We start from the raw sequence: 14,996 nt of genomic DNA on the forward strand, positions 1-14,996 counted from the left end.
TTAGGAACAACAGTCCCTAGCACAACACAGAGATGTCACCCTCATGATCCATCTCTCTCCCACAAAGGCATCTGAGAAACCAAAGGTAACGTCCCACCAGGCCACACTCTAGTGGCTGAGAAGGCCAAGGTTGGAACTTCAGAGTCACAGCTTGAGGGGCTTAATCCCCTCATCCCATGGAGATGCGACCAGGCACCCAAATCAGAACTGACGGTACACCCAGCTTACCTCTATCTAAGTGGGGAGGGCCACACAAGCATCAAATGAGAAGCTTCAAGATTCTGAGTTGGGCAAATGGTTAGCTCAGAGCCAGCTGGATATTCCTAAGGCATTTCTATAAGGCAACGCATCCCAGCAAAGAACCATGCCTGAGCCTCTAATATCGGAGCCTTTGCAATCTCCTCTCAGGGCAGTGCTTTAAAAATGCTGACCCGATCTTCTTCCCCAGCTTACTTCTTTCTACAGATTCCCTGTGAACCACCACCTTCTACTTGCTCTTTTCACTTCAGTTCTCAAGTTTGCAGATCCCTTTTCTGTGAATCCACTTTAAGTCAGAAACTCCTTTCACGGGTGTGCACTTTTACTTCCACCAATTAAAGAGGTCAGGCATCTGGGACCCTAGAGTCTTCTCCTCCTCCTGACAACCATCTTTGACTTGAGCATGCATCTTACTTTTGAGGTCTGACACTCTGGCTACTAACACACTGGGTTCCTTCTCCCCTTGCAAATGGACATACTCCCCAAATTTCTCTACACTCATGGCTCGCAAGTTTATTCAAACGAGGCCTATGGCCTGCAAGCCGCGAGTTTGACATGCTTGCTCTACACTATCAACTTTTTCATGCCACTCCCTGATATTTCCGAGAAGGCACTCAGTTACCCAGCAGGCCTCAAAAACATGGTGGTTGACAGCTGGCCAAGAAATTGTGGGTGCATGTTCCTGTCTATTCCCACCTCACTGCACAGCAGCTTCTTGTTCTAGGAGCTAAATGTGGAACAAGAAGTGTTCCCAAGCCTGAAGAATTTCTCTGTCTTAAAATCAGAATCAATGCCAATAGAAAGACAACTTCCAAAACCAGAAAAAGGACTCAATGTTTCATGGAGCTAGATATCCATCCAACACCTGAAATGGAGAGACAATTAATGAGTGGGACTCCTTCCTCCACCAGCTGTGCAACGGAGAGAGTAAGGGGTTGAGACTCCTAAACTCGCCTCCTCCAATAATGCCCTGGGTACCTATATGGTAGTCAATAGGCCAGGAAGTAATTTTTAAAGTTAGTATTTCCTGGCTTGTCCCACACCCTGGCTCAGTCCAGCCAATGATTACTGCATGAACAACCAGAGGCTGGAACACAATGACTGTCCCTTGAGCCTCTGGAGATGTTTGGAGACAGTAACAGATCTTTGCAATATGCCCCATGGTACAGGCTATGCTAGGACTGCACAGACCAATCCTCTAGCGGCCTCCTCTGTCCTCCTGACTCTTTGCCATAAGCACCATCAGGGCAGGGCCTCCCTGCTTGTTCACTGCAGTATTCCCAGCAATCCACACAAGGCCTGGCTCCCAGCACATGAGCAATAAATACTTATTGAATCAATTTCTTATCATGTGGAGAAGCCACAACGTTATCTTCTTTCACTCTCTTTCCCAACCCTGAACCTGAGACAGAGTTCTCCCATTCTATCAGAGGCTTCAGTTGCCCACACAGGGAAAACCCACTGTAAAACCTCCGTCTGGAAAGGATTTCCTGGGACTTGATGAGATGAGACATGACTCTGAGATATGTGTGGGGGTGGCAGGCGCACTGCCCCCAGTGGCCACACCTCAGCCCTGCCCTGCGGATTTAGGAAGCTGGGTTTTCACAGCCCCCTATGTGAGGAAGCCCGCATGAACTGAGTCACACTGACCAAGCATAGCAGAACGATTTACAACCAGAGCGTCAATTTGTTGAATTACAATAAGGAATAAAATGCCCAAGTGGACCAGAGCATATTTTACACAGTCTAGGAAATAAAATTTAAGATCGGAAGAGTAGCTGGTGAAAGTGGAATTCAGGCAAAGGAGCTATGTAATAGAACAGGGCTCTACTCAACTACCCCATTACATGCGTGCCAGTATGCTGTGCTGTCTGTCTCATATCCCCACACAGATGTCCTGTTGCAGCCACAAAGTGAGGCCATTCCCACGGTGGGGCTGGGGTCCCCACCACAGAAATGTCACAGGGTTAATTAACGCCTGCCTTTTTCTGGATCTTGCTTTTCTTGGTCTGGACTTCAAAAAATTCTAGGCATGTTGAGGACACCACTGGAATCTCAAGTCGACCACTCTAACATAGCTAGGTTTTCTGGACTCCCAATATTGTCTATTTATGTTTGCTCTATTCCTGAATCTTCAGTGAACGGATGTTTAAAAGCACTAGAGTCAAGTCAATGACCAACTATCAAAAACCAGTGCTTCACAGTGAGATAACTCACACCCATTAGGATGGCTGTTATTTAAAATAAAATTCTAAAAAACAGAAAACAGTAAGTGTCAGCAAGGATGTAAGAAATCGAAACCTTTATGTGTTGCTGGTGGGAATGTAAAATGGTGCAGCTGCTATGAGAGACCATAGAGCAGTTACTCAAAAATTTAAACATGGAATATCTTATGATCCATCAATTCCAACTCTGGGTATACACCTAAAGGGAAAAAATTAAAGGAGAGACTCCAATAGTTATTGTACAATCTCCACAACAACATTACTCACAATAGCTAAAAGGTGGAAGCAATCCAAAGGTACACTGGCAAATGAATAAACAAAATGTAGTATGTATGTGCAACAGAATAGTATTCAGCCTTAGAAAGAGGAAATTCTGGCATATGCTACAACATGGGTGGACCTTCAAAACATTATGCTAAGTCAATAAGCCAGACCCACAAGGGCAAATATTACATGATTCTACTGAAATGATGCACCTAGACTATTCAAATTACATAAAGACAGAGAGTAGAGTGGTGGTTGTCAAGGGCGAGGGGAGAGGGCAATGGGGCATTAGTGTTTGATGGTTCAGAGTTTCAGGCTGGGGTGGGGAACAAGTTCTGGAGATGGATAGTGGTGATGGTTGGACAACGAAGTGAATGTACTTAATGCCACCGACTGGTACACTTAAAAATGGTAAATTTTATAGTATCCATATTTTAAAAGTTCTAAAAATTGTTTTAAATAGGGAACATAATTTAAAAACCAGTACTTTTTGACCAATGTACTTGGAAGGAGTGCAACTGAGAGCTCCTGAAAGCAAAGGACCACCCCGGGTGAGAAAAAACGGTGCTGGGACAGCCAGACACCCCTCCCCGGTGGGGCCGCCCTCCATGGCCGGCCTTCAAGGATCCAGCTTTGCTCTTTCCAGGAGCTCTCGTGGTGCTTCCTCTCCCCGGAAAAGCAGTACTCTGCCTAGGCTGCAAGGACGCACCCGTCTCCAAATCAGGGAGAGTATCGGTGCTGAAGGCCGCCACGGTCCTCTGAGAAAATAAATTTCTGTTGTTTAAGCCACTCGGTCTTTGGTATTTTATTATGGCAGCCCTGGGAAAGTAATATAGCTGCTAGAATTAATTTTTAAAATAACAATGTTCTTTTTGATAAGGTGATTCTATAAACTGTCCTAGAGAGTCCATTATAAAATGACTTCCTTTATACCAATCACTCTTACTATAACTAAACAACAAATATATTTTTGGTAAGAACACCATTTTCAAAATGCCATTAATCCATCCCAGCATATGCCATCTTCAACAAATACGTTTATTGCGTTCTCATCAACATGTACTTCAAGGAAAAAGAGCAATGGTTTTAAGCATGCTAAGATTAGTATAAGTTAATTCAGCCCAACAAAAATATTCTAAACATTGTGAGCTCAACTAGAAAACATTTAATGGAAGTTGAAAAGTAAAGGCCTGTAACCCCAAAGAATTCAGGCTTCACACACACACACACACACACACACACACACACACACACACACGTTAAGGTGCAACACAAAAGCTTGATGACACAAACAGACAACAGGTACAAAGGGAGGGCTCATTATGGCATACGATCCTGGGAGGGGACCTCAAAGATGGTCCTCTGAGCCTTGTCCACTCTATTCCACCTGCCAGCCTGGACTGGCATCCCCCTCCTCTCCAGATTCCTATCTACCTTTGAGGGTAGGGCTCAGTCACCACTTGCCCCATGGGTTCCTGTTCAAGTATCTCAGCCCACAAGGACTCTCTCCCTTCTCTGAAAGCCCATCACACAGGTTACTGGAATCGTTTTAATAAGGAGAGAATATAAATCCGACTGCCTAAGGATCTGACTTTGCCTCTCACTGAACCTTCAGAGGGATGTGCATAGCTGCTATATTACACAGCCAGGTGCATTACCGTTTTAATAATACAGGGGAAACTACCACCCTTTCCATTTTAATTAGTGTAGTTTTTTGAAATTCCTGGAACAATAAGACTCAGGCGAGTGAGACCGCAGTCTCTTGAATGCTTAGAGGAGGAGTTGGTAAACAAGCCTGCTTCATAGTTATTGCTCATGGTGTCTGTCTCCAAGCAGCACTCCCTGTTCTTCACAGCCCAGAGCGGAATTATTCTTTTGACAACCAGGCTAAAAGGAGAGAAATTGGGTATTTCTATCTCTATTCCACAGAAAAGGAAATTTAAATCAAAGTGGTGATTTATTTAAGAGCTGGAGACAGAGCAGCAGGAAAGCTACACTTTCTGATGATCATCTTATCCTCCTGGGTCTGGGATTCACAGCTTCTCCACCTACTCCACCCACTGCTGCCCAAGCCCAAGCCCCGATTACAAGAAAACCAGAGCTTGGCAGAGTGAAAGCAGTCAGGCTCCAGGCACCCTGGGACTCCTCAGGGTGCGTGAAGGGGTCCAGCCAGGGGGGAGCCAGAGGGGGCCTTACAAAGTGAGGGGCAGAAAGTAGGTCCCCCCATCTGCTTGCCTAGGACTCAGGATGCCAAATAAACCCCAAAGCCTCGAGCATATCTGGCATGTTCTCCTGGAGCATCGATTTTAAGAGAAGACTTGGAGGATTATTTTTTTATTAAATCAGTTCAGCTGTGTTACAGAGCACACTGCAAAGATCGAATGAATATTCCAGATAAACATACTCGTACACTTGCTTCTGGGAGGCTTGGCCTCTGCTTCGGACTCTCAGAAGCACAGGTGCACTCTCCTCTCCTGCTGGGGTCATTTAGTGGAAAATTTAGAGGCTCTGTCAGGAACAGATGTAGGTTTACATGATACCATTTCCAGATCTTCATCTTATAATTATTTATTTCCTTTTTTTTTCCCTCAGATAGAATTACATTTTCTGGGAAAATCTACACAAAGGTTAGCAGAAAGAGGTTATGTTGACAACCACTTATCCATGCTCATCATCTCCTAATTTTTCTCCTTTATCAACCAGGCAACTTCAGAGCCAACCCACAGGAAGCTGCCCCCTCAGCCTGCCCTGCCTTTGCCTTCAGCTGGTGTTTTTTGCTGTTCACAAGGCCACGCACGAGGAAAACAAAGGCACCTTGGAGGAGAATCATTATTTGAAGCTTATATTTTCCCTTGAAGGATCATTAAATTTACTTGTGTTCTCTAGTCAGGCGAAAATTGCATAGATCTTGGGGAAACAAATACAAACAGCAATTAAAGCCAGATTTTAACATCCCTAACATTAGCATCTCATACATTCTCAATTTCTGCCTTTTTTTTACTTCACCATAATGGATTGAAGAATCACATTTGCAAGGAAGAAGCAGCAAAAGTGCACATTTTCCTCTCTGTCCAACAAGACTAAGCACTTCTCATACTTCAGTCAAGGGGAAAAATCACTTTGCACCCTGAAATAAGCCAAAAATAACATGACCAATATCTAAACGCTGGTCTCCAAAGTAAGCAAACCTTGAACATGTCCTATAAGCCTGGACTCACCATGAAAAAACAACAACTTCTATTCCGATTGCTTGCTATGGGAATGTCTGAAGATAAGCTATGACTTTGGGGAAGATGATAATCGTGTGAGAAAGTTTTCAATCATGAACAACAGACTGATGTCCGCTTGAGAACCCTGGTAATTTTATGGGGTATTTTCTTTCAAGCATTTACTGTGCCTTTATCTAATGAGCCGGTCTTCTGAAGCCTGACCCCTTGCCCTCTAAATGCCCCTACCTCTCAATCTTCCACCGTCTGAAGTACACGTAACATCCAGCAAACACACTGCTACTCTTTACTATTTCTTTTTTTAAATATATTTTTTATTGATTTCAGAGAGGAAGGGAGAGGGAGAGAAAGATAAAAACATCAATGATGAGAGAGAATCATCGGATCAGCTGCCTCCTGCACGCCCCCCTCTGGGACCGAGCCTGCAACCCAGGCATGTGCCCTGACTGGGAATTGAACCTTGACCTCCTGGTCCATAAGTCGAGACTCAACCACTGAGAAACACCAGCCGGGCTACTCTTTACTCTTTCAACTGAAGCATGTATAATCCATACTCAGAGCTGGCACATGTGTGGGACTGAATCAATAATTTCATTTTTCTCTTCCACTGCCCCTTAAAATGCATCCTTGGATTCATCCTCCCTGCCCTCAGATGAACACTTGCGCAGGTCCCATGACTTTTCCGCTCAAGCAACCACTTCAAAGTCCCCAAAGAACTAAATTGTGCAGTCTGGAAATAAAAGAAACTTCAACCTCGTTATAACACTAAACCCTGCCCAATGCCAGCTAGGTCCTGCAGCAGCTGGTCCGCTGCAGGGTTCGGGGGACAGTTAACCTCTGTCCTCTATCTCCACCTATGGCCAACGGCTGCAGCTTCTCACCCCTCTGAGATCAAAGCAAGCGGACAAGACTGTATATAACTGTCTTCACACTATTTATGGGTGCTTTAGTGATATTCATTGTCCTTCAACTGACTACTCACTCCTACCTTAACTTCTAGATTTCTGGAAACTCTAGCTGCTGGGGTGCCCTTGCTAGTGGGCTGAATTTAGAGTGGCCCAGGGCTAGCTCCCTCTCCCACATGGCCCCCCACCTGGTCCCCAGGACATCCTCAGCATCCTTTATCCCAACAAACTCTGGGGAAGGAGGTGATCCTGCAGCCCAGGCCACCACGTGAGCTCCAATGCAGGAAACACATGTACAGCTCAACTAGTGGTCCCACAATAGCCCCCCCCCCCCACACACACACACACATTAGGTTTGGGATAAAGGAAGGAACAACAGATCCCTTTGAAGAAATCCTCTCTTAATCCTCATATTCTTGAAATGACCAATGGTTTGGGAGTTATGAAAAAGTTCTCAAATATTTACACTGAAATTTCTACTTGGTGGTCTGGTACTCTCCTTTCCAATTTCACTTATCTTAAGTGTCTCAGTCAAAACTTTGATTTACTACCCTATTTTTTATAAACACAAATATTTAGAATAGCCTGTTAATTTCCAATTATTTTTAAAGTTCACTTTTGTCATATATCTCTTACACTGAGGCACTTGAGTATTGAAAGGGGCATTCAGAAACATCAGATTCAACATAAAATCCTCACGCAGTTTGGAATCCTCTCCCAGGCCTGACAGAAGATCGCCCAGCGTGGGCTTTGATCTGCTTCTACTTCCTCTTTCTCGAGTGTCTGAGGACCAGCCTCGTCACCGGCCAAGGCTCCTTTCTGCAAAGTTAAATGCTCCCTGTTCCTCACGTGGCCTGGTAGTCAGACCCTCGTCGTCCAGGACCCCTTCCTCTGGATGCCCTGAGGTTGGTCCCTGTCCTCTACAAAGGGGCCACCCAGAATGGTCACTGAGTAGAGTGGGCCTGGGCTCCTTTGATCCAAATGCCACCGGCTGGGGGTAGATGACAGTGGTGAAGGGCTCAGGTTCTAATGTTCTGATCCTAGCTCTACTGCTTACTAGTTATGCAATCTTATGTAAATTACTCAATCTCTCTGTGCCTAGCCTTCTCATCTGATAAATGGGAATGGTGCCAATCATATTCCGTACTCATGGGATTGTTACAGGGATTGAGATAAAATTGTGAAACACTCATAGCTGTGCCTGGCACATAATAAGCTCCATATAAATGTCTATTAAAAGGCCTGCCCTTATCACCGCAACCCCTGTCTGCTACGGAGCAGCTACTTCACACTATGTGTAGTTCATTCAGAACTTGGTGGGCCATTGAAACACCCAGGGTTTCTCTCTCACATGAAGGGCTACTCACCAGGGCCACTCCTTCCTTTACTTAAAAATATATTTTTTAAATTAAATCTATTGGGGTGACACTGGTCAATAAAACCATATAGGTTTTGCCTGGTCAGTGTGGCTCAGTGGTTGAGCATCAACCTGTGAACCAGGAGGTCATGGTTTGATTCCAGGTCAGGGCACATGCCCAGTTTGCAGGCTTGATTCCCAGTAGGGAGTGTGCAGGAGGCAGCCGATCAATGATTCTCTCTCATCATTAATGTTTCTATCTCTCTCTCCCTCTCCCTTCCTCTCTGAAAGCAGTAAAAATCTTTTTAAAAACCATACAGATTTCAAGTATACAACTCTATCACACATCACCTGCATACTGCATCGTGCACTCACCACCCAAAGTCAACTCTCTTTCCACCACCAGTTAGCCCCCCTTTGCCCTCTTCCACCTCCGGCTACCCTCCTTTCACTCTGGCAATCACTATAACTGTTGTTCATGTCTATGTGTTGTTGTTTTCCTTCTTAATCCCATCACCCTTTTCACCCAGCCCCTCAACCCCCATCGACTCTTTGAACCTAAATGTGGAACTAGACCTTCAACCCTAATGTGAGCTCAACATTCTAGTATTAGTATCTCTTATCTAGATGTAAAAGGAGTCTCATTGGAGTACCCTCCTAGATTTGTAGTTGCTAAGAGATGCAAGGAGAAGCACAGACTTCCTGTATGTCCACTCTTCCCCCTCCTCATCCTTAGGGACAGTATAAGACTTTGTCACATGCCTCTGCAAAAGCAGGACACACTTGAGATTGTCCATGACGGGGAGGGGGGTCAGTGACTTTATAGGTTCCTTACTTCGGGAACCTCTGTGAAATGTAAATAACAACAGCCACCCAGCGGTGAGGACCAAAGGGGACCAGGGGACCGAGCTACCGGGTATTAGAAAGAACCCAGCTAAGTTGCCATCACACCCTTACAGTAACAGTAACGGGTTAAAAACAAAGGAATAAGAGATCAATTCTGATTGGCAAAATACCTCCACATCTGGGGGCCTAGAGACACGGGGAGGAAGGAGGTTACATTTTCCAGAATGTGCTGATGATATCATTTGCAAGATAAAAGATGGCGACCCCCACTGTGGGCAGAGTGGGGTTAGCCTGGGAAGATGAACCGGGGGAAACGGGGGTAAGTATGCAGACCCAAGCAGTGGCAGCAGGATAAACACACACAGGGAGGGGTTGTGGGGCTGAGGCCTCACTTCCTCCCCCCCCCCTCCCTTGGTCCCCTATCCCTGGGGCCTTTGGTTAAAAATAATAACAACAAAAGAATTAACACACAAGGCGATTCATAAAACAATACTTAGCTTTGCGCACATACAATGCACTCTGATGTTTTCTCTTCCCTGCTAATGATTTCATGTTTTAAAAAATGCTGGTGTGACTCACTACACGAATGTCATTACCCCAGTGAGTCAGGACCCACATGTGGAACGCAATGGCTATGACCGTCCCTAGCTACCGACCAGCTGGTTGCTGGAAAAGAGGAAGAAGTTAGTTTGGCATAAATTGTCTTCATAAATTCTTCCCGAGGTGGTCTCCAGCTATCTTCTTTAAGGATTTACTTTGGAATGCTGCCAAGATTTCGTGTTTCCCTCATTTGAAAAGTCCCCCGGCTCTGCTCCCATCGCGCAAGCCTGCTCCAAGGTTACTGCGAAGGCTCTCCTGCTCTAGAATGCCTGTTACCTGGGCCTTGAACAATCCAGCCCACCTGCAGGATCTGGGCTGGCCCTCCCAAGTTGAAAAGAAATCGACAGAAGCTACTCTTTCTCCTGTTGCCTGTTAATAGCACCTCATCTTCCATAAACGCTGAAGGATCTTGCTGCTCAGAACAATACTGTCTGTTGTGCGCGGATACCCCCAGCTCAGGGTGGCCTCTTGCTTTCTGGAACTCATCCTCGGTGATGCGCCCCATGTGAGGGACCTGAGGAGCACACGGCTCCCAGCCCTCGTTTCCAGACCCTATTCTTAACTGGGGGGTTCAGCTGGGAAACGCATTTAACTGGTAAGAATGAATGTACGTACAGGAGTTCCCTTCCCTTCCTCGGAGTAGCACAGACACGCGCCCACAGCTCCCTTTCGCCTTCAGAACGCTGTGGAGTGTTCGGTTACCTTGGGATTAAATCCCAGGTAATGTTGGATTTTTCGTGTTACCTTTGCTGTGGAAACCCCAAAGCCTCCAAACAAGTTTCCAACTGGGCGACTCTGTCTTCCGCAATTAATTACGCAGAAAGGATGGCACCGGGAGGGGAATGAACCCGATCTGTCTCTCTAATCAGTAACACGGCCTGCGGGCGAGCTCTCCTGTGCAAGCAAAATGAATTCACTGTCAAGCAAAATGAATGCACTTCATTCTGAGAACCCTGCCCACTGCAGGGGCACGCGCCCGGCCAGCAGACAGCGCGTTTCGCTTGAGCCCGCAAGAACCCTGCGCCCAGAAGGTCTGGCGGTTGCAGGACAGGACGGAGTCAGGCAGGCGGGGAGCAGAAAGTTTTCTCACCCTCCGGAGAAGGTGTGACCCGCCTCTTCTTAGCAAAGAGGAGAAAACCCACCCAAGCCCAGCGCCCCTGCTTCCAGCCTGCTCTAAGCCCTCCGGCGGGAAATTCACAGCAGCGGGCTGTGGGGAAGGTTTTAAACTTAGGCCCCACTTCCCCTCTGGGCACCCTCAAACCCCGGCTCTCCGCTCCCCACTCCCATCCTCCCCCCAAAATCCCAAACTAAAAACCACCCCAAACCACATCCAGCCCACTGCCTTCGCCGGAACCTCACGCACTCCACTCTGAGCCCAGGTGGCGCGTCCCAGGGCACCCCCTCCCTTCCTCGGTTACCGGATGGTGCGCCCCGGGCCGCCGGGCGGAGCTGCTCGGAGGTGCGTGAGCGCTGCCTCGCTGCTTCTCTTCCTCCTCCTCCTCCTCCACCCGCAGCTGCCGGGGCTGCCCGGCTGCCGGGGGCTGGGCGAATCCCTCGGGCGCTGCGGTGCACAGCACCGGGCGGGGACGCGCGCTCCCGACCCGCCGAGGCTGCGCAGGGTGCCGGAGCCGCCTCCCCAGCCCAGGGTGCCGAGGCCAAGAAGAGGTGAGCTACGCAGAGCCCGCTCCTGCTCAAGCCGCCCTCACGCTCAGTCATAACCAGACCCTGCTGGTTAGAAAGGAACAGAAATCTGAGAATATTCTTTACCACCTGGCTCTTCAGTGGGTCTCTTGGGCCAACTTTGAATAACGGAGGTGAGCGAGAGGGAGGGGGCCAGCATGAATAAAATTTATGGAAAAAATCCTTAGCATGGGGTGCAAGTTCAGTTAAGGGCAGGGTCCTCCGTCACGTGGTACTTGAATTACTACCTCGGTTTTCGTTCTCCTCCTGCTTCCTGGTACATGCAGGTGTCAAATGTCCCCCAAGCAGGGCCCCAGGATAGGAGGGGGCAGGAAGTGCATCAAGCTAGCAGACATGGCTCACTCCTCACTTCCAGTCAATATTTACTGAGTCCATCTTCCATGCCAGACACGGATCTAGGTCCTCGGGATACAGCCTCCTGGAGCGTTATTCTAGGGGAGAGACAGGAATAAACATAACGAAAAAGTAAAATAGGTAGTGTGTGAAGCAGCCCCAAGTGCTGTAGGGGAAAATAACGCAGGCAGCGGGTAGAGAATGTGGATGTTGTGGGAGCAGCTTTAAATCAGGTTGCTGAGGTGGCCTCCCAGGGAAGGGGGCTTTTGAGTCAACAACTGAAGATGAGCGTGCAAGTCCCTCTGGTACTGGGGAGAAAGGGTTTCGCCCCTGAGCTGTTCTTTATTGCACAGGACATTTCTTTCACTACTCATGGGCACTGTGTCAGGCAATATTATCACCATTTCCATTTCACAGATGAGGAAACTATAGTTTGGAGAGGCTAAAAGAATTGTGCAAGGTCACATGTTAGTAAATGGAGGAGCTTGCCTTCAAGCTCAGCAAGCCTGGGCCCCAGACCCTGGCTTAAGCAGACCATATTGCGGTGGGGAAAATACAGCAAAAGCAGCACACAGGCCGCTGCTAATGGTGTGATTCACTCAGTCTCCTGGGGCCAGAAAAGGATTCCTGGAGATGACATTGTATTCATTGATTTGTGTGTGTGTGTATGTGTGTGTGTATGTGTATGTGTGTGTATGTGTATGTGTGTGTGTGTGTGTGAAAGATCTGTGTCATCATTACATGTAAAATGAAGTAGTTTGCAAACCATCTCTACAGCTGTGTGCAAACACCTCAGCCTCATTCACAGGCCGTTTAGTTCTGGATGAAATCATTTGACCGTCTGTGATGAGACTCGTTAGTCCTTCCCTAATACTCCAATTGCATATTCCGTTCATCTGAATGTAATCCATCACCATGGAGTGGAGTCTGGATGGTAGGTCAGCAGGGCACGTGAAGCTGGTCAGAGAGAGCAGAGTGACAGAATGAATGAAAGCATGGGTAAAAAGAATGAAATCTTGCCATTGTGACAACATGGATAGACCTGGAGGGCATTATGCTAAGTGAAATAAATCAGAGAAAGACAAATAGCATTTGATTTCACTTATATGTGGAATCCTAAAAAAGAAAAAAAAAACAACTAAAAAATAAACAAAACAGACCCACAGATAGAGAGAATAAGCTGATGTTTGCCAAAGGGAAGAGGGGTGGGAGATGGGAATTTTGTCTGTAAACAGAAGAGAGAGAGCAGAGCTACAGAGCTGCTGCTGCTGAAAGGCCAGTCTCTGCCTCAGCGGTCAGAATCAGGGCCTGTCTCGGGCAGAGTGCCAGTGGCTCCTGAGGCAGAGGACAGGGCACATTGTACTAACCACCAGCTTCAGAGGCTGACCCTGCAGCACCCAGTGGGGGCAACCTCATCAGTAGGGCGGCAGAGCGCCCTTTCTCCCCTAGGTATCTGCCTTCCCGCGGCTGCATCCATTTCCTTCTTCCCTTTCCCAGTGCCAGCAGCATCTTCCTATCTTCCCTTCAAGGTCCATCTCAAAGGCCTCTTTTTCCAGGAAGCCTTCCTCACTGCCCCAGCTGCAAATGCACTCTGACTCTAAAATCTGATACCTCTCCATGGCACTCGTCATTTTAAAGTGTAACTCTAAAACAGGCTCCTCCTATTTCGTCAGAGCCAGCTTCATATTTAATTTCTCCACAGGTCTTAGCTTAGTGCCGTGCGCCCAGTGGACATTTAAGAAGTATTTTTGTTAATAAATTAATCTATAACAACACAGCTTCACTGTCCCTTCATTTTGTCTTTTCATTCCAAAATAGCTTTCATGCTCAGAGATATTTAGTGATAGGACTGAGCTGTATGTAGCTAGAGTTGTTGTTTGTCAATAGAAATTGACAACGGGTTTACATTGAGATAAATTTTATCTGTCCCATTCTGAAATTGGAAAACTGCGGTTTAAGAGTCATTCCCCCAAGATCACCATACTAGTCAACGATAGAGCCAGGACTTAACCCCAGGACCATTTGACTCCACCATGCATGCTCTTCACCATAGTCTCATGTGGCTCTTTGTTCAATCATTCAGTCATGCATGCATTCATCTGAGCTTTCAACAAATATTTAAATGTACCGAGTTCAGCCCTGCACCAGCCATTGTGAAAATATCAATGATTAAAACACAGTTCTTGGGGAATTTGAGGAAGGTGGTGAAAAGGTACAAACTGCCAGTTATAAGGTAAGTAAGTCCTAGGGATGTAATGTAAATGTGATGACTATAGCTAGCACTGCTGTGTGATACATAGGAAAGTTACTGAGAGAGTAAATCCTGAGTTCTCTTTACAAGAAAAAAAACATTTTTTTCTTGTTTTGTTTTTTTCTTTTTATTGTATATATGTGAGGTGATGGATGCTAACTTACTGTGGTAAACATTTCACAACATGTGTAAGTCAGACCATTATGCTGTCTAACTTAGACTTTTACAGTGATATATGTCAATTGTGTCTCAATAAGACTTAGAAAAACCCATAGTTCTTGCATGCAAAGTTGCTTGCAATCTAGTAGAAGGGACTAACAAGTTAGGAAATAATCAGACTCCAATGTTATGCATCTTATAAAAGAGATGCATAGAGGCCTGAAAGAGCACTTGGTTTTACCTTGGATGATGGGGAAGTAGGAAACAGCACTAAGGATTCACTGAGAAGATGGAACGTAATTTTAACTTGGAAGGAGATACAGTAGTTTGTTATAATGATAATGATGAAAAGCAAATGATAGGCAGAGTAAAAATCAAATGAAAAGACATGGAAGCATGAAAGAAAACAATGCATTGAGAGAAAACTGCAATAATTCAGGAGGCCACAGCACAGTGAGGGCGGTATTGAGATAAGACAGGAAAGGTAAGTGGAACCAAACCACAAAGGGTCCATAAATAAGCTTTGTGGAGTCTATTACCCTCTGAAAATTTATACAATTATGAATGTTATTATGAATGGAAACTTTTCACAGGAGAGGTTTGATCATTTTAGTCAAAATCTCAAAGGCGCTGACTGACCCAGGGCCAGGATGTGGGAGAGATTTTCCCTGGCCACAGCCACTGTGCAACCCACGGACCACAGGTAACCCCCAACGCACTGCAACACCTGCCAGGATGCACTGGATACTTGGGAGTAGGTGCAAGACATGGCCCTGCCAAATCACCTCCACATGTGAAGTGTCACATCCAGCAAGGATGGCTGGATCCCAACCTTCGCAGCATCTGCACCAGGATTCTCCTAAGGGCAGA

At 46.4% G+C, this 14,996-nt stretch overlaps 1 protein-coding gene across 1 annotated transcript in view; it reads right to left on the minus strand.

Annotated features, from left to right (window-relative positions):
- The window catches only part of MRAP2 (melanocortin 2 receptor accessory protein 2), a 35,042-nt gene extending 23,871 nt beyond the window's left edge, over positions 1-11,171 (minus strand). Inside the window, exon 1 of the mRNA XM_079781690.1 lies at positions 11,101-11,171. The gene's annotated coding sequence lies outside the window, so the exon portion shown is untranslated. The remainder of the gene's footprint in view (positions 1-11,100) is intronic.
- Positions 11,172-14,996: the final 3,825 nt, after the last annotated feature.

Source organism: Cnephaeus nilssonii (genome assembly GCF_951640355.1).
Source record: "Cnephaeus nilssonii genome assembly, chromosome: 9".
In the NCBI taxonomy this organism is placed as follows: domain Eukaryota; kingdom Metazoa; phylum Chordata; class Mammalia; order Chiroptera; family Vespertilionidae; genus Cnephaeus; species Cnephaeus nilssonii.